The sequence below is a fragment of the Mobula birostris genome, chromosome 17 (genome assembly GCF_030028105.1).
Source record: "Mobula birostris isolate sMobBir1 chromosome 17, sMobBir1.hap1, whole genome shotgun sequence".
Taxonomy (NCBI): Eukaryota; Metazoa; Chordata; class Chondrichthyes; order Myliobatiformes; family Myliobatidae; genus Mobula; species Mobula birostris.
Window position 1 is genome coordinate 63240781 of NC_092386.1, and position 20321 is coordinate 63261101.

The 20321-nt window shown below is 40.5% G+C and overlaps 1 protein-coding gene across 1 annotated transcript in view; it reads left to right on the forward strand.

The window, feature by feature from the left end:
- The window catches only part of slc24a2 (solute carrier family 24 member 2), a 250813-nt gene that overhangs the window by 15607 nt on the left and 214885 nt on the right, over positions 1-20321 (forward strand). The window lies entirely within an intron of this gene.

Consider the following 20321-nt stretch of genomic DNA (forward strand, 5'->3'; position numbering starts at 1 on the left):
GGCCATCCCTGGAATTTAGCAAATAGGTAGGATAGGAAGTGGAAAGTCCAGTGACAGAACAGAAGATCAGCTCTGATTGCCGTCTCATTCCTGTTTCATTTTCTGGGGGGAAAAAAAGGAATAGCTGGCCATTCTTCACATAACCACAGGTAAACTTTATCCAGCCCAGTGTGCACTAAGGGTTTTCCCTGTCCTTGATCCAAGTGCTAGCCTCCTGGTTTTGATGCTTCTGCCTATAAGTGTTGTGACTGATGGTACATCTATTATTCATTTTACATTTGATATAATATATGCTTTGTTACAAGTGGACAAGAGTCTATAGTCATTTGCAGAACTTGTTGGTGTGTAAAGCATAAATAGTTGGAGCCCACCTCTTTGTATGGGCCTTGCTTTAATTTTAAAATTAAACTGAAGGATTGCATTTTGACATCTTCCTTGTCAATTACCAATTACAACTTTGGAAGTGATTGTGGGAGGTCCTATTGATCAGAAGATATTTTTATGTTAAGTGGTGTAATTTGATGTTGGAGTCTTCAAGTTTGCATCTTGAGTTATTGCAGGAGCTTTGAAAAATAAAGGATAAACTAAACAGCCTTTGATATTATTCTGGTTTGAAAATTTAGAAATCAAGAGTGTAAAGGGATTTGGGAGTCCTTGTGCAGGATTCCCTAAAGATTGACTTGCCGGCTGAGTTGGTGGTAAGGAAGCTGAATGCAATGCATTTTGAGAGGATTAGAATATGAAAGCAAGCATGAAATTCTGAGGCTTTATAAGGCATTGGTCAGACTGCACGGAGTATTGTGAGCAGCTGTGTATGTGCCCCTTATCTAAGAAAAGATGTGCTGGCATTGGAAAGGGTCCAGAGAAGGTTCATGAGAATGATTCCAGGAATGAAAGGGTTATCATATGAAGAGCATTTGATAGCTCTGGGCCTGTACTCGCTGGAGTTTAGAAGAATAAAGGGTATCTCATTGAAACCTATTGAATATTGAAAGGTCTGGATAGAGTGGATGTGGAGCGAATGTTTCCTATAGTGGTGGAGTCTGGGACCAGAGGGCATGGCCTCAGAATAGAGGGATGTCCTTTTAGTAGAGAGATGAGGAACTTCTTTAGCCAGAGGATCGTGAATCTGTGGAATTCATTGCCACAGATGGCTATGGAGGCCAACTCATCTGGTATATTTGAAGTGGATATTGGGTTTGTGATTAGTAAGGGCATCAAAGGCTTCTGAGAGAAGGTAAGAGAATGGGGATAATAAATCAGCAATGATGGAAAGGTGGGGCAGATTTGGTGGGCCAAATGGCTTAGTTCTGCTCCTAAATTTACGGTCTTAAATCTTCTACTGGGCAGTGTATAGCTGCTGGTTTAAATTGGGGAGCCGGAATATTGCCATTAATTTTGTATCAGTGCTAATGTTAGTTGTCAGTTTGTTGTAATTGAGTACATTATTTTGGGTGTGGTTAGTTTTCTGACCTCAATACTGACAGAAGAATAAGCTTTGGGCATGTTGAGAATATATTGAAATAATTAAGGAGCTAATACAACAGAATAATGCTAGTTCAGGCATAGGATTACTTTGAGTAGCTGTTTCATGAGTAAATTGGCCAGAATTGTTCCTTAACATAAAATTAAATCATTTCAGTTATATGCAGTTAGTTGGTCAGTGATTCGGATTTTTCCACTAACCGTTTCTGCCTCTTTGGCAGTCTTGTCCATCTGTTAATGCATAGCTCAGAGCAACAGTCTTTGGAGAATCAAGTGGTCAGTCTTTTGAATACTTGGGGTGCTTCCCATGTTTGTTCTTTCTAATCATATTACACACTGTTATGTGAGGCTTTAATGTTCATTAGGTCATCAAAAATCTCACCCAATTAACAGAACCCCAAACAACACACACAAAAGTTGCTGGTGAACACAGCAGGCCAGGCAGCAACTTTTATGTGTGTTGCTTGAATTTCCAGCATCTGCAGAATTCCTGTTGTTAACAGAACCCAATCTAGGTTATGCATCTTTACAGTAATCAGGAAGGGGCAAAATATGTTTAAACTCATAATTGCAGTGAACCTGGAATCATCAATACTTAGGTTCATAAATTTACATAAGTTTTTAAACCAGAGATAAACTCTGATCACAGAATGTAATACTTTGTTTTTAAATCCCACCTAATCCCATCCTATTTACAATTTCAGAGATACAGTTGACCCTAGCAAATCATTTCAGCAATGGCTTTTGTGGTATTGTATTTTGGTTTAGTTCAGTGTTTCAAAAGTTGGCATATATATTTTACTTGGATATGATGGAATTGAGGTTAAGAATAATCAGAATATTACTATTGTCAAGTAAAGTGTAGTCCTTGGAGCCCTCAAGAAATGAACATTTCAAGGAATTGAAACTAAGGAATGGAACATACTGAGAAGCGATTCGAAATCATCTAGGATCATGGAGGAAGTCCCAAGAAAAGGTTAAAAAATTGAAAACTTGTTGATGTGAAGAGTGGCATTCATAAGAAGATTATTGAAACATTACTTACTGCCCATTACGCCACTGACATTTAGGGCAGCAATGAAGGTCCTCCAACTCTGGCGATTTTCAGGGCTTCCTTCATCATGTCAGCAACTTCCTCTCAGTTTTCACTACTGTCAGTCACGCAAATCTCTGGTGGATAGTCAGGAGTACCATCACACTCAGATGTAGAATTCTTCATTGCTGTTTCCGTAACAGTTTTGTTTCGCTAGACAGGGTTGTTAGCCCTGAGCTGAACCCCTGAACCTAGAGGACCAGTTGACCACTCATAGTTTGGCCCTTACCTTTTGACCTGTTTGGCATGGGTGACTCTTCCAAGAGCCAAAGCATAAAGCCCTGACTCCAGCCAACACAGCTGTCCAGGTCATTGAGGCATGCAGGCCTCCAAACCACGACAAGGTTGTGGTCCTCTTGGAGGATTATTGAAATGTAGACAAGGTCATTAGGCATTGGAGGTCATGAATGTAGGGAGAAAAGTTTTGTAAGAAACAATGGCTTTGAACTCAGTTTGGAGGGGGCTTAAGTAGATGGTGCAGCGGAGTGCTGAATAAATGAACCTGGATGCGTCTAGCAGCAATGGCACATCTATTTGTACAGGGTGGACCTAAAAGAGTCGATGAGGAGGGTAGCGGAGAAATCAGCACTGCCAGTAAAACTGTGGAAAAGTAGTGTGAATGAAGATGAGGCAACGTGAGGTGAAGGTAGCAAGACATTGATCTTGAACCTCCTGCTATGAAATTGATAACAATACTTACAAACATGTGGTTCAGTTTCTGTGAGTTATAATAGGGTGATTAAGGTGCATGAAGTTTTTGTATCTCTTGGGATAATATGTGCAGTAATTGTGCAGTAATTTGCCAAATTCTTGTTCATCCACAGCTTGATGATCGTTGACATAGGATTAGGGAATGGTATTTGTTTAGAGCCATTGATTGTGTGGATAGCCAGAGGCTTATTCCCAGGGCAGAAATGGCTAACATAAGGGGGCATAGTTTTAAGGTGCTTAGAAGTAGGTACAAGGAGGATGTCAGAAGTAAGTTTTTCACACAGAGTGGTGGGTGTGTGGAATACACTGCCAGTGACAGTGGTAGAGGCGGATACAATTAGGGTCTGTTATGAGGCTCTTAGATTGGTACATGGAGCTTGAAAAATAGAGGGCGATGCGGCAGGGAAATTCTCGGCAGTTTCCAGAGTAGGTTACATGCTTGGCGCAACTTTGTGGGCCGAAGGGCCTGTAATGTGCTGTAGATTTCTATGTTCTAGATTTTACCCCACACCTTTGGTAGATGTTACTGAGGGACAATGCGAATAGGAGGCGCAAATGGATTATTACCATAAATTATTAAATTTTCAATGGTTATTAGATAAAATTGCTTCAAGTATAGAACGTTTCTTAACTATATGATTGGGGTTATTTAGATGACAATTAATTTATGAAGTAGTGAACATTTTAAGGAAATGATTTAACAGAAAATAGGTGTTAAATATGTTGTCTATTGCTGGAGGTCAAATTGGAGAGGTGGATTAAAAGAGTCTGCTACCATTTCATTGAAAATAAAAAATCTACATGAACATGTGAATTATTTTTAAATGCTTGCAAGCATTCAAATACCTCAAATCTAAACCTTGAGTCAGTACATTCTGATAAGAATGTTTGTGTCCTGGGATGTTTTTTTTTGGTTTTGCTTGCTTCTAAAGCTGATCTGCTTTTTCCTTTTAATTTGTAGTTCCTTTTTGCTCTTGACTCGTCCTTTTGCTGTGAATTCCTTTCTCTGTCAATCAGAATAGCATGTACCTGCCTGATGCAATTTTTAGTGTATAATTCCCTGTGATGAGGGTTTAATAATTGGGAACTCGGGGTATTAAAGTGATTCCAATAGCCCTAGTGAATGCAGGCCGAGGATTACAAAATCTACTGAATCTACCGTGTTAAAATAGATATTTTTTTTGGGTACCTGTTTTCTGATGTCATTTCTGAGCAAGGCAATTGTCTGACTTAATTAAGTTCCTGCTAATGACGTATTTCTACTGCTGTTGGCTACCATTAGCCACAGTCTTTATTGCCTGGGGAAATATTCCTATTTCTTTTGCTTCATTAAACTCTCAACACCAGCCTAATCTGTATTATTGCAGACCATCGCATTCTCTCCCAGTTCCAACTACTGTGTTTAATGCATTGCTTAACCACCTGCACTGACGCCTGAGAACTGACTCTGTTCTTGAGAGAAAGAATCATATTAGTCTCTCCTTAAATTGACTGACAGAGACCATGAAACTAGGATAACTATGTTGGGTTTAAAGGAAAGCTGATGGATTCAGGTCTTTCAGGGTACAGCTTTCACCTAACTTCCTGCATATTTTGCAAAAGAATTGCAAACTGGATAGCAGATCCTTGTACTGTACATTCACTGTACTGATTCCAAGGTGCTTTGAAGTAGGCCTTTATTTTAAAATGCTGACATCTATGATGTCTATGTAGATTAAATGCAGAATTTCTATATGAAATTCACCTACATGGGTCCCAAGTAACGTGTTAAAAACAGTCTGTGTCAGGACAAAGTTATCTAACCAGGACCACCAAAAACAAAATGTGCACCACAATTTAGTTTACTGAAGTCTTGACATGCGAAAATGGAGAAGGGCATTTCCTTTAATTTTTTTCGACATAGCTGATCAGAGTGCTTATAAAAGCACTCATTTTAAAAACTGGCTTTTAAAATTATCCACCTGGATAAAAAAAATGGATCATATTTGATTGCTTCAATCAAAGCATTTTAACATCAACTTACATCTACAATTCGGAGAGAGACAGAAGATATCAAATAAGGGTTGATTCAAAGTTACTGGGAATGTGGTATTTCATTTGACTTGCAAGCTTGTTATAACTGTAGGTATCAATTTTAAATGCCAAATAGAACAAATGGCAAGTGATGGGTTGAAATTCACAGTTATAAAATCAAAGTGAAGTTGATTATGCTCCAAAAGAAGCAACTCACTAGAAATATTGGGCTTTGGAGCACTAACCTTGGATAACATGTGTTTCAAATTGACAACATCCATTCCTACATGTAGGCATGTATTCATTGTTAATCCCACAAGGCAGTCAAAAGCTGTAAATACATTCCATACTTTTTTCTCAAATATAAGTAGCTAACTCATCATAGCTACATATTTCTAACAACCCAGTGAAACACAAGATTACAATGCATAACGAGTTCATAAAGTTCTTTCTTCTTAGGGGGGATACTTGATCGTATTTTAATTTATACCCTCTTCCAGAATGTTCTTGTCATGGCAAAACTGAACTATTACCAAGAAGAGCTAGCCAAACTTTCAAAGTGAAGTTCCCACTGAGAGACAATAGCATATGCATCATGTCTAAAATCTGTAGAAAGGACAAGGGATGATAATGAACCACAGTCACAGAATATTCTTTATGACTATAGAGTAGATAATTTAGATGCTGTGGAGGTGGTTGGAACCCAAGAATGAATTCGGCAGGGGTGCTACAAAAAAACAGGCTTTAATTTGCAAGGAAGAAGCATGTCCAGGAATTGAAGAAAAAATAGAACTAGAGAGACAAATGGCAGAATATTTGAGTGTGAAGTAATGGTAGATTTAAGAGGAAGATTGATGACAAGAAATCGTTAATATTTTTTCTTAACATAGAAGCCAAGAAAAGCACTGAATTACATTATCATGGAGGGAGAGAAGAGATTCGTACTGAAAGACTCTCCAAGCACATCAAACATTTGATTAGCATTTAATCTGCCTTTATGCTTTTATTATTAAAATGTTGCAGCCCATATACATAAATATTAGTCAAATTTCCACTTGTGTACCTCAATAAAACAAAGGGTCATGACCCTAAATGCCACCTGATCATTTCTCTCCTCTGATACTGCCTGACCCACTGAGTACTTCCAGCTTATTGTTTGTTGTTAAAACATAGGCCTTTTTCAGTAATTCCTTGAAGATAAAAATTAAGTAAACTGTTGAGCTTTATTATTAACTGAAGAGCTAGTTTTGTGAGCATAACATACAGTACCTACATAACGTTTTCTAACCATCTACTTTTTTTTCATTGAAAATGAAGAGGGCTTTTTATTTTATCAATGATTTTAATTCAGTTTTAAATATGATACTAAATATCTGGCCATGTTTAATGTAAGCTCTCCTTTCAAACTTTGCATCCGTAATTAAATTACTTCTGGTTATTTTAAATTTTGTTTTTCATTATGGTTCTAATTTCAGCTGGTTGTAAAAACAATAAACTTGTTAAAAATAAAATCTTTTGATTGAAAGTAACACATATGAAATTGGAACTCTCCTAAAGCTATCTGTCACATTCTTGTCCAGGTGCTCTCTAGCTCTTATGTAACTTATGATTTGATGAATCCTTGCAGACTTAAGTTATGATTCTTCTGATCCTTGTAAAGTTTTAGCTAAAAAATAACATATCGAAAAGTTGTACAGGTTTCCCCCGCCATCCGAAGGTAGAGCATTCCTATGAAACAGTTTGTAAGCTGAAATGTCGTAAAGGGAAGAAGCAGTTACCATTTATTTATATGGGAAAATTTTGTGAGCGTTCGCAGACCCAAAAATAACCTACCAAATTATGCCAAATAACACACAAAACCTAAAATAATAGTAACATATAGTAAAAGCAGGAATGATATGATAAATACACAGCCTATATAAAGTAGAAATACTTTTCCACAATCATTACTGCACTGTTCTCTGTAGCGAAAATCTCACTCAAGCGCTGTCGGCAAAAACACGGCGCAAGCGCTCTCCAGTAACCTTTAAGATGTGAAGCTGCCAAATCATACCAAATAACACGTAAAAATACACAGCCTATATAAAGTAGAAATAATGTATGTATAGTGTAGTATCACTTACCGGAATCAGGACAGCGCCAAGCACACTGATGATGGTGTATTAGACTGAGTCGTCGCAGGTTGGGTGGTGCAGTGGCCCCCACCCTCCGGGCCACCAACTGATACCGATCCACAAAGCGTGCAGGGGTGCAGCGGTAGCCGGGAGGCACACTGCACATCTTTAAGAAAAAAAGCCGAAATAAACATGCTAATTAATTAGGTGCTGCCCGACACGTAATTAATTAGCATGTTTATTTTGGCTTTTTTCTTAAAGATGTGCTGCGTGCCTCCTGGCTACCGCTGCATCCTCCACGAATTGGTATCTGTCTGTGGCTTGGGGGTTGGGGTGGTGGGACACTGGGATGTCATCTCGTTATTGTTTGTTTCCATTAGGCAGGCAGGTCATCTTCTATTTCTGCCTGCCTCGATGTCGAAGGTCGAGGTTCATCGTCTGCTGTGGCTGATGTGGAAGGCTTGCTTGAGTGCTGAGTGTCGCGCATTTTTCTATCATACAGTTCTTTGTAAGGACTCGAACCATCCTGCAAATATCCCCTAAACCTACGTACTCTTTCAAAATTAAAGTCGTACTTTATCATTGCAGCGAAAATCTCACGCAGTTGCTTCAGGTTCAGTTTGCTACTGCATTCAGTTTGGATTGTTATCCTTTTTTCTTCCAATTGCATCAGCTCTTCATCTATCAGATCTTGGTCATGGGATGCCAAAACCTCTTCGACATGTTCGTCAGCTTCCACAAGCCAAACTCACTTTGTCCTTACTTCATTCACCACGATCGAAACGCTTAATTATGTCTAGTTTTACGCTAAGTGTAACACCCTTACGAGCTCTTTTAGGCTTTTCCGATACCGTAGAACTTATCTTGCAAATGACTGCTCACAGGCACGTGTTTAAGCGATGCCGGCGAGAATGCCATTCCGAATCTGGGGGAGAGCGGCTGCTTGTGGCGCGCGCTGTCTTTTATCACGCGCTGCTTTTTTTTCCGTAACAGTGAAAACACCTTCTGAAAGTGAAAACAGGGTACTAATGTAGGTCTTTCGTAACAGTGAGGTTTTGTAAAGCGAATGTTTGAAAAGCGGGGGGGCACCTGTAATTTAATTCATAGGACATAGAGCATAGAAATCTACAGGACGTTACAGGGCCTCTCACCCACAATGTTGTGACGACCATGTAAACTACTCTAGAAACTACCTAGAATTTCCTTAGTACATAGCCCTGTACTTTTCTAAGCTCAATGTATCTATCTAAGATGCTCTTAAAAGACCCTAATGTATCTGCTTCCACCACCGCCACTGGCAGTGCATTCCACGCACCCACCACTCTGTTTAATAAAAATTAAACAAAAAAGCTTACCTCTGACATCCCCCTGTACCTATTTCCAAGAACCTTAAAACTATACCCCCTTGTGTTAGCCATTTCAGCCCTGGGAAAAAGCCTGTCATCATCTTATACACCTCTATCAGGTCATCTCGCATCCTCTGACACTCCAAGGAGCAAAGGCCAAGTTCACTTAATCTATTCTCATAAGGTACACCCTCCAATCCAGGCAACATGCTTGTATATCTCCCCTGCACTCTCACTGTAGTATCCATGTCCTTCCTGAAGTGAGGTGACCAGAACTGAACACAGTACTCCAAGTGGGAGTGTGACTTGGCCTCCACATCTGCTCGTGGCAACAAATTCCACAGATTTACCACCCTTGGACTAAAGTAATTTCTCCACATCTCTGTTCTAAATGGACGTCCTTCAATCCTGAAGTCGTGCCCTCTTGTCTTAGAATCCCCTACCATGGGAAATAACTTTGCCATATCTAATCTGTTCAGGCCTTTCAACATTTGGAATGTTTCTATGAGATCCCTCCTCATTCTCCTGAACTCCAGGGAATACAGCCCAAGAGCTGCCAAACGTTCCTCATACGATAACCCTTTCAATCCTGGAATCATTCTCGTGAATCTTCTCTGAACCCTCTCCAATACCAGTATATCCTTTCTAAAATAAGGAGCCCAGAACTGCACACAATACTCACGAGTGCCTTACAGAGCTTCAACATCACATCCGTGCTCTTATATTCTATACCTCTAGAAATGAATGCCAACATTGCATTCACCACCTTCAACACCTGGAGGTTAACCTTTAGGGTATCTTGGGCAAGGTCTCCCAAGTCACTTTTCATCTCTGCATCTTGAATTGTCTCCCCATCTAAATAATAGTCTGCCCATTATTTCAATCCCATGGTTAATTCTTCAGCATAATCTGATATTTAGTAATCCTTAAATATCATGCTGTGTAGTTTTACTGTTTGGGAATTGTACTCCTTGCATGTAATTATTTATCATGTTTTTAATTCAATATAAACTAAATTCTAAAGCAAACTGCAAAATATGTTGGAAAAAGTGATTTTATTGGTATGCCCATGTAAACACTCTGTGACCACTTTATTAGGTACATGTGTACATCTGCTTGTTAATACAAATATCAAATCAGCTAATCATATGGCAGCAATTCAATGCATAAAAGCATGCAGATATAGTCGAGGTTTAATTGTTGTTCAGACCAAACATTAGAATGGGAAAGAAATATAATCTAAGTGACTTTGATCATGGAATCATTGTTGATGCCAGATGGGAAGGTTTGAGTGTCTCTGATCTCCTGGGATTTTCACGCATAAGTTGCTAGAGTTAAAAAGCATCCAGGGAGTGGCAGTTCTGTGGGCAATAACATCTTAAGGAGAGAAGTCAGAAGAAAATGGCCAAACTGGTTGAAGCTGACAGGAATGCGGCAGTAATTCAAACAATGGTGTTTAGAGGAGCATCTCTGAATGCACAAAACGTTAAACCTTGAAGTGGATGGGCTACAGCAACAGAAGACCATGTAAAGGAGGTACCTACTAAAGTGGCCAATGAGTGTATATAGATACTTTAATTTAGAACATTTAACCAGTTCTATTTAAACATATTTGTAATCCTGTCAAGAATAACAAATTGAAGAAATCCTCATGAAAGCATTTACAATGCAGTACTTTTAGTACTTGGAAGTACAGTCATTTAGGAGATCCCCAGTCACAGCCACTTGGTTTTTAATTCCATAAAAGGACTGTGTTATTCTTTGTGGAGTTCAGAAATAAATTGCTTTCCATACAGCAGCAAAATACATGTATGTCTTTACATCTCTGATTGCTGTCAACCGTCTATATTCTTGATGTGTTCTTCAATATCAGAATTAAGGGGTCCCTTTCGGATTGGCGGGCGGTGACCAGTGGGGTACCGCAGGGTTCAGTGCTGGGACCGCAGCTGTTTACAATATATATTAATGGTTTAGATGAGGGAATTAAAAGGTAACATTAGCAAATTTGCCGATGACACAAAGCTGGGTGGCAGTGTGAAATGTGACGTGGATGTTATGAGAATGCTGGGTGACTTGGACAGGCTGGGTGAGTGGGCAGATGCAGTTTAATGTGGATATAAAGTGATTATCCACTTTGGTGGTAAGAACAGGAAGGCAGATTATTATCTAAATGGAGTCAAGTTAGGAATAGGGGAAGTACAATGAGATCTAGGTGTTCTTGTACATAAGTCACTGAAAAGCATGCAAGTACAGTAGGCTGTGAAGAAAGCTAATGGCATGCTGGCCTTCATAACAAGGGGAATTGAGTATAAGAGCAAAGAGGTCCTTCTGCAGCTGTACAGGGCCCTGGTGAGACCACACCTGGAGCACTGTGTGCAGTTTTGGTCTCCAAATTTGAGGAAGGACATTCTTGCTATTGAGGGAGTGCAGCGTAGGTTCACAAGGTTAATTCCCAGGATGGCGGGACTGTCATATGTTGAAAGATTGGAGCGACTGGGCTTATATGCTCTGGAATTTAGAAGGCTGAGAGGGGATCTTATTGAAACATATAAGATTATTAAGGGATTGGACACACTAGAGGCAGGAAGCGTGTTCCCGCTGATGGGTGAGTCCAGAACCAGAGGCCACAGTTTAAGAATTAGGGGAAGACCATTTAGAATGGAGTTGAGGAAAAACTTTTTCACCCAGAGAGTGGTGGATATATGGAATGCTCTGCCCCAGAAGGCTGTGGAGGCCAAGTCTCTGGATGCTTTCAAGAAAGAGATGGATAGTGCTCTTAAGGATAGCAGAATCAAAGGTTATGGGGATAAGGCAGGAACTGGATCTGGATTGTGGATGATCAGCCATGATCACAGTGAATGGTGGTGCTGGCTCGAAGGGCCGAATGGCCTACTCCTGCACCTATTGTCTAATATCCAGGATATTGGGACAACATAAATTGTGTGATTAAGCATTCTTTGTTTACATAATTCATTACAGGTTGCCATGTCATATGTGTGTGCCTTCACTGAAGTAAAACTAAACATGCACGAGTTGTCCCTGGCTCCTGTGTTTTTCATTTAATTAGTTTTATGTCTTGGAGTTGCAAACCATGACAGTAGTGACAAGGAATTTTTAAAACAAACCCAAGACACCTACTTGCCTGTTGAAGTGCAGCACAGTTTTTTCCTAAGGGGAGAAAGTGATGTTTGAGATTTTTTTTTAAAAAAAAAACAGCATGCTATATTCTTTGGAAGGGGGAGAGAAGGATTTTCGAATTAAGGAAAAAGGTAACAATTGGCGAATTTCAGTTTCATAAACAGTACCAGGTGATTTTTTTAAATGCAGAAGAGATGGGCTATGTCAGAAAGATGGATGTGTTCAAATGCAGAGCAGGTAACTGGGTGAAGTATACTGAATGAATTGAGCAGTATTTTAAAACAAATGGAATAACTCATGAGAAATGAGTGCCAGTTTTGCTAGGTGCAAAAGGTAGAAAAGCATGCTTACTGAGACATTTGACGGCTGCAACCAAGCCAGACAAAATACGTTTTGCTGATAATGTGAATGTAATGCAGTAATATTTAGAACCAAAACCAAAGTTGATTGCAGAACACTTTGGCTTTCAAAAGTAGAATCAAAATTAAGTGGAGTCCTTTTCAGCATCTGTGAGTGAATTGAAGAGATTGTCTGAGCATTGTCAGTTCAATGAAGAGCTCAATGCTGTACTGAGAGATCATTTAGTTTATGGAATCTTACAAAAAGTATTCAAAAATGGCCTCTGACTGAAACACAACTCTCATTTAAAAGAGCAGATGAAATCATTGTATCAATAGAAAAAGCAGCCAGAGATACAGAGTTGCAGTCAGGAATGAACGTGAGCATGAACGAAATTGCAATGTCTAAAACAGAAACCTGCATGGTCGAGCAAATTGTGGCTGGGGCTCACATACACCAGACCAATTCAGGTTTAAAGGTGAAACTCGCAGAAAATGCAACAAAGAAGGACATGCAAAGCGTATTGGGCAGATAGAAATAAATGGACTGCACAGGGAAGAGAAAAAGTCAAGTTGCAGCTTCAAAAAGAGTACTAATCTGCATGTTGATGAAAAATCGGATAATGAGAGTGAAACACTGGTAGACGTGAGGTTTGCAATGTGAAAACTACCGATAGACAAGCAATATGGCTTACACCATTAGTGAATGGCAAATTAACTAAAATGGAATTGGACACTAACTAGGCTGTTTCAAAGGTACAAAACTGAAGCCTGCAGATATCCAACTAAGGACTTGTGCTGGAGAAAAGATAACTCCTGTGGGAATGACAGTTGTAACAGTGAAATATTATAACCAACGAGCTATATTTGGCTTGTATGTGGTCTAAAATCAAGAGGACCAGCATTGTGGTGCCATGAATGGCTGGGACAATCACAACTTGATTGGACATCCATCCACCATTTGCACTCCCAGCAATAGAATGAACTGAAAGCAAATTAAAGGTACTGGATGATGCCACAGCAATGTTCAAGGCTGGCATTGGGAAACTCAGATATATCGAGGGTAAAATGGTGTTAGATGAAAATATCACACCTAAGTGTTACAGAATCTTTCTAGTTCCTTATCATCTGTGATAAAGTAGCCAGTGAGTTAGATTGCATTGAGGCTGAAGGTATTCCTTCTAAGGTTAAGTGTAACCTGTGGGCAATCCCAGTGGCCCTAATAGAGTCTGTCAGGATCTGTGGTGATTTTAAGGTCACCATCAATCCAGTACTGAAAGTAGATCAATACTCTCTGCCCAGGATAGAGGATATAGTTCCAAAGCTTTCTGGAGGGAAACATTTCATCAGAGTGGATGTAGCTGAGACATGCCCTCAGATGGAGATGGATGAAGAGTCCAAAGTGTTTGTCACCATAAACACTCAAAGGATGTTATTGCTATAATAGGATTATTTTTGGAGTGGCATCTGCACTCTGGCAGAAAGCTATGGACCAGGTGCCTGCAAAACTGTCCAGACACTCTGTTAGATGGATGACATCATTGTTACTGTAAGGATGACAAGGAACATCTTCAAAATTTCAAAACAGTGCTAAAAAGATTAGAAGATTATGGGCTCAGAGCATGACACAATAAGTATGAATTCATTTAAAAAAGCATCACTAACTGTTGTCACATCTTTGACGTCTAAGAGTTACACAAGTGTACTGAGAAAATTCGAGCAGTGGTGGATGCTTTAAGGCCAAAGTATGTGTCATAGTTGTGGTCCTTTGTAGGATTTGTCAATTATTATAATAGGTTCCTCCCAAACCTGGCTACTGTGTTCCACCCCTTGAACTCATTACTACAGATCGGGAGTAGCTATCCAAAAGACAAAGGAAATGGTGATTTCAGACATATAATGATCCACGCCATGCAATGAAGCATGCCTTTGACACCTCGCCTTATGGTATACTGTAGGTGCAGTCGTGTCACATGTTAGTGATGGAAGTGAATGCTCCATAGCCTTTGTATCACATTCCCTTACCACTGCAGAGAAAAATTATAGACATATTGATAGAGGCCTTGAGTCTGATTTGGGGTGTGAAATGTTTCAACCTGTTTGAGAGTGAGTTTACTGTCATTGCTGATCATCAATCACTAATGACCACTTTCAATCCATTGACGGATGTTCCGCTAACAGCAGCAGCACAAATGCAGAGATGGACTCTGTTTCTTGGAGGACATGCCTACAAGATCAAATTCAAGAGGACAACTAATCATGGAACTACTGATATACTGTTGTGGTTCCCCTTGGAAAAGGAAATACGTACCTGAAAGACCCCACACTGTTACAGAGCAGCCCAAAACTGGTGGAATGTGCAGCAAAAATTCCTGTTCCATTTTTACCTACACTGGGATGGACTTGCTTTTGACGAGCATTGCCTTATTTAGGGATTGAGAGTTGTTTTACCATCCAAGCTGGGAGCAGAAATGTTGGAGGAGCTGCATGCCAGTCTTTAGGCACGGCTAACTTGAAAGTGTTGGCTCGAGACTTTGGTGTCATGGGACACATCATCAGATCGAGCAGCTTGCCATGCACTGTTCAGGATGCCAGCACATCCAGAAGTTGCCAAGAACATCATCTCTCTATTCCTGGGAATGGCCTGCATTGCCCTGGTAGAGAATTTGTGTAGATTTTGCCAGACCATTCATGGGCACAAATTTCTTGGTAGTAGTGGATGCAGCTACAAAGTGGTCAGAAGTGTTCCTAATAGCCTGCACTGCAGCCTCACACACTTGATGTGTTGAGAAGCCTCTTGTCATGGACTGGTGTTCGAGAAAACTTGGTCAGTGACAATGGACCGCTGCTTGTGGCGGAACAGTTTCAGTTATTCATGAATATGAATAGAATAAAATGTTACATATGCACTGTACCACCCGGCTATAAATGGCGTGACAAAGGTTTGTCCAGAGTCTATAGAATGCACTGTGAGCAATGTCAGCAAAAAACACTACACTAACACTGAATCAGAAGCTTGCCAATTGCCTCCTTGCATATCGCAATGCAGCACACTCCACAACTAACAACTCGCAACTCACCAGCTATGCTGTTCCCCGCATTCACACTTGGATCTCCTCAAGCACAATCTCAGAAGGAGAATGCAAGACACACAGCTGAGGCAAATTGAAGGCTTCTCAGATAAGGAGGTTTGGTGTAGTCCTGTAGAGGGACTACAGGGGTTATCAAAAATGGATACATGGCAAGATTAAGGACATAACTGGGCCACTCTGCTACACAGTGGAGATTGCATTTGATATTATCAGGAAGCGACTCATTGATCAGTTGAGGAGAGCTGAGTCAATTGTCGAAGGTGTCCAAAGCTGTCAGAACCACTTCTGACAGTCCCAGAGTCAACTCCTACAACCACCATGGAAGAGGCTCCCAAACCTGATGATGTTTCATAGCCATAAGTCTCTTCTGTGAAGCTGTGGACCTCCTGCCTCCATCAGGAAAGACATTATCCCTCAAGAGTAAGAAATCCACCACAGCGATTAAATCTTTAGGCCTGAATGGACAATTTAAAATTTACTTTGCTGTGGATGTCTATATAGGAGTTGTATTATATAACACTGTGTGTGTGTGTGTGTGTGTGTGTGTGTATTTAAATTGAGATGCATTCTATATTGTTGGAGTTTATAGCTAAGTAAGGAGGAGTGTTGTGTAATTAATATTTTAGTAATATTTGAGTAAAATGTAAATATGTTTGACTAAGCACTTTATGTTTGCTTAAGTCATTACAGGTTGTATGTAAGAGTACATGAATAGCATATGTCATTACGCCACCTAAATGTACAAGAGTTATCTATGGCTCCCACGTCTTTTTTTCAATTATATTTATATTTTGGAGTTACAAAACATAAAAATAGCATTTTTAAAAAATCAATTGAGTAAATATCTGATCAAAACTGGTATTACATAAAATAATGTTTGTATTTCTCTTTCCTGTATTTAAGTCAAAGAATCAATGGTATTCCTGAATCTTGAATAAATGAGGAGGATAATACAATATTCTGAAAATCTTACCCAAATGTGAAGCAAGCCACATTAGCAGGAGCTTGTTTACTAGCTCTTCATTCTGTAAGAGTTCTCCAGTTATGTGACACTCTTGACAATGATCAGAGTTGCAAATAGGAATTTCCTCATTCTAGTGCTACAGAGTTTATTGTTGCGTGCAGGTAATTACCAGGAATTGTGTATTTTGAGGAATGCTTTGATTGTCCTCCTGCAGCTCCACTGTTCTCCATTTTGCACTGGAAGGTGTCAATAGTCAGTCTTTGTTCTGCATATTATTTCCATTTTTTGCAGCATTTCTTGCAGGTATGTATTTGATGCGTTGCAAACTAATTACCAACTAAGTCTGGTGATCCGAACTTCTTGAAATAAATCTTAGATATTGCACTTTCTTTTAACATTGATATTTTTTGAATCTAAGTTTTTTTGGCCTCACCTTTCTTTCTTTATCCAATTTCAAGATCCAATTTCACTAATATCTGGCTCATATAAATAGCAGATAATTTTTGTGTGATTATCTCTTTCACTTGGCACTAAGGATCCATAGTCAAACAAATAAATTAATTTTCCAACTGTCCATCCTGTATGCTTCATAGAAATGTGGCTAATAATGAACTACGTAACAACAAAAACTACAAGCCATAAATATTGCTTGGGTCAGTTTTATTTACTTACGATTCTTGGACATCTGATCTGATATCTTGGCTATCTCATTGTGAGGTGGCCTTTTATCATTTCATCATCTATCTTCAACAAAGTGTTGAACAGTAGAGCCACCCAGAATAATTCTATTGTTTGTAATATTTCTTGACAGCTTGAGTAATATTTATTTTGAGTCTTGGTTTTAATTGGTTTCTATAGCCGAGATGAATGGAGACAAAATCACATTTGGAAGAATCGTTTGAAACAACTACTTCAAATTAAATAATGTAAACAAAGTATTGCTAGCAGTTGTAGCTCTGAGGAAGTGTGATTTTCTTTCCTCCCATAGAGAGGGAGTGTCAATCTATTATCCTTAACCCCTTGGGAGACAGATAAGTGGGTAACAGTCAGGAGAGGGAAGGGGAAGAGTCAGATACTAGAGAGTACCCCTGTGGCTGTCCCCCTTAACAATAAGTACACCTGTTTGAGTGTTGTTGGTGGGGGGGAGGAACGGCCTACCTGGGGGAAGCAACAGTGGCTGCACCTTTGGCACAGAGTCTGGTCCTGTGGCTCAGAAGGGTAGGGAAAGGAAGAGGATGGCAGCAGTGATAGGGGACTCTATAGTTAGCGGGTCAGACAGGCAATTCTGTGGACGCAGGAAAGAAACACATGGTAGTTTGCCTCCCTGGTACCAGGGTCCGGGATGTTTCTGATCACGTCCACGATATCCTGAAGTGGGAAGGAAAACAGCCAGAGGTCGTAGTACACATTGATACCAACGACATGGGTAAAAAAAGGGAGGAGGTCCTGAAAACAGAATAGAGGGAGTTAGGAAGGAAGTTGAGAAGCAGGGCCTCAAAGGTAGAAATCTCAGGATTACTACCTATGCCATGTGACAGTGAGTATAGGAGTAGAATGAGGTGGAGGATAAATGCGTGGCTGAGGGATTGGAGCAGGGGGCAGGGATTCAGATTTCTGTATCATTGGGACCTCCTTTGGGGCAGGAGTGACCTGTACAAAAAGGACAGGTTGCATTTGAATCTGACGAGGACCAATATCCTGGCAGGGAAGTTTACTAAGGATATTGGGGAGAGTTTCAACTAGAATTGCTGGGGGGGAGGGTGGGAACTGAACTGAAGAGATGGATGAAGGGGCAGCTGGCTTACAAATAGAGAAAGCTTGGAGACTGCGAGAGGGAGGACAGGAAGGAGACAGAGAAGGGATGCGCTCAGACCGATGGTTTGAGATGTGTCTATTTTAATGCGGGGAGTATTATGAACAAAGCGGATGAGCTTAGAGCGTGGATCAGTACTTGGAGCTATGATGTGGTGGCCACTACAGAGACTTGGATGGCTCAGGGGCAGGAATGGCTACTTCAAGTGCCAGGCTTTAGATGTTTCAGAAAGGACGGGGAGGGAGGCAAAAGAGGTGGGGTGTGGCACTGCTGATCAGAGATAGTGTCACGGCTGCGGAAAAGGAGGAAGTCATGGAGGGATTGTCTACGGAGCCTCTGTGGGTGGAAGTTAGAAACAGGAAGGGGTCAGTAACTCAACTGGGTGTTTTTTATAGACCACCCAATAGTAACATGGACATCAAGGAGCAGATAAGGAGACAGATTCTGGGAAGGTATATTAATAACAGGGTTGACGTGGTGGGAGATTTTAATTTCCCAAATATTGATTGGTATCTCCCTAGAACAAGGTGTCTAGATGGGGTGGAGTTTGTTAGGTGTGTTCAGGAAGGTTTTTTGACACAATATTGTAGATAAGCCTACAAGAGGAGAGGCTGTACTTGATCTGGTATTGGGAAATGAACCTGGTCAGGTGTCAGGTCTCTCAGCAGGAGAGCATTTTGGAAATAGTGATCACAATTCTATCTCCTTTACCATAGCACTGGAGAGGAATAGGAACAGACAAGTTAGGAAACTGTTTAACTGGAGTAAGGGGAAATATGAAGCTATCAGGCAGGAACTTGGAAGCATAAATTGGGAACAGATGTTCTCAGGAAAATGAACGGCAGAAATGTGGCAAATGTTCAGGGGATATTTGTGTGGCATTCTGCATAGGTACATTCCAGTGAGTCAAGGAAAGGATGGTAGGGTACAGGAACTGTGGTGTACAAAGGCTGCTGTAAACCTAGTTAAGAAGAAAAGGAGAGCTTACGAAAGATTCAAAAGAACTATGTAATGATAAAGATCCAGAAGAATATAAGGCTGGCAAGAAGGAGCTTAAGAATGAAATTAGGAGAGCCAGAAGGGGCCGTGAGAAGGCCTTGGCAGGCAGGATTGAGTAAAACCCCAAAGCGTTCTAAAAGTATGTGAAGAGCAAAAGGATAAGGTGCGAGAGAATAGGACTAATTAAGTGTGACAGTGGAAAAGTGTGTATGGAACTGGGGGAGATAGCAGAGGTACTTAATGAATACTTTGCTTCAGTATTCACTGTGGAAAAGGATCTTGGCAATTGTAGTGATGACTTGCAGCAGACTGAAAAGCTTGAGCATATAGATATTAAGAAAGAGGATGTGCTGGAGCTTCTGGAAAGCATCAAGTTGGATAAGTCACCGGGACCGGACGAGATGTACCCCAGGCTACTATGGGAGGCGACGGAGGAGATTGAGCCTCTGGCGCTGATCTTTGCATCATCGACGGGGATGAGAGTGGTTCCGGAGGATTGGAGGGTTGCGGATGTTGTTTCCTTATTCAAGAAAGGGAGTAGAGATAGCTCAGGAAATTATAGACCAGTGAGTCTTACTTCAGTGGTTGGTAAGTTGATGGGAAAGATCCTGAGAGGCAGGATTTATGAACATTTGGAGAGGCATAATATGATTAGGAATAGTCAGGATGGCTTTGTCAAAGGCAGGTTGTGCCTTACAAGCCTGGTTGAATTTCTTGTGGATGTGACTAAACACATTGAAGGTAGGGCAGTAGATGTAGTGTATATGGATATCAGCAAGGCACTTGACAAGGTTCCCCATGGAAGGCTTATTGAGAAAGCATGGGATCCAAGGAAACATTGCTTTGTGGATCCAGAATTGGGACCCCTTCTCTTCGTGATTTTTATAAATGACCTGGATGAGGTAGTGGAGGGATGGGTTAGTAAATTTGCTGATGACACAAAGGTTGGGGGTGTTGTGGATAGTGTGGAGGGATTTCAGAGGTTACAGCGGGACACTGATGGATGCAAAACTGGGCAGAGAAGTGGAAGATTGAGTTCAACCCAGATAAGTGTGAGGTGGTTCATTTTGGTAGGTCAAATAGGATGGCAGAATATAGTATTAATGGTAAGACTCTTGGCAGTGTGGAGGATCAGAGGGATCTTGGGGTCCCAGTCCATAAGACACTCAAAGCTGCTGTGCAGGTTGACTCTGTGGTTAAGCTCAGTTCTGGTCG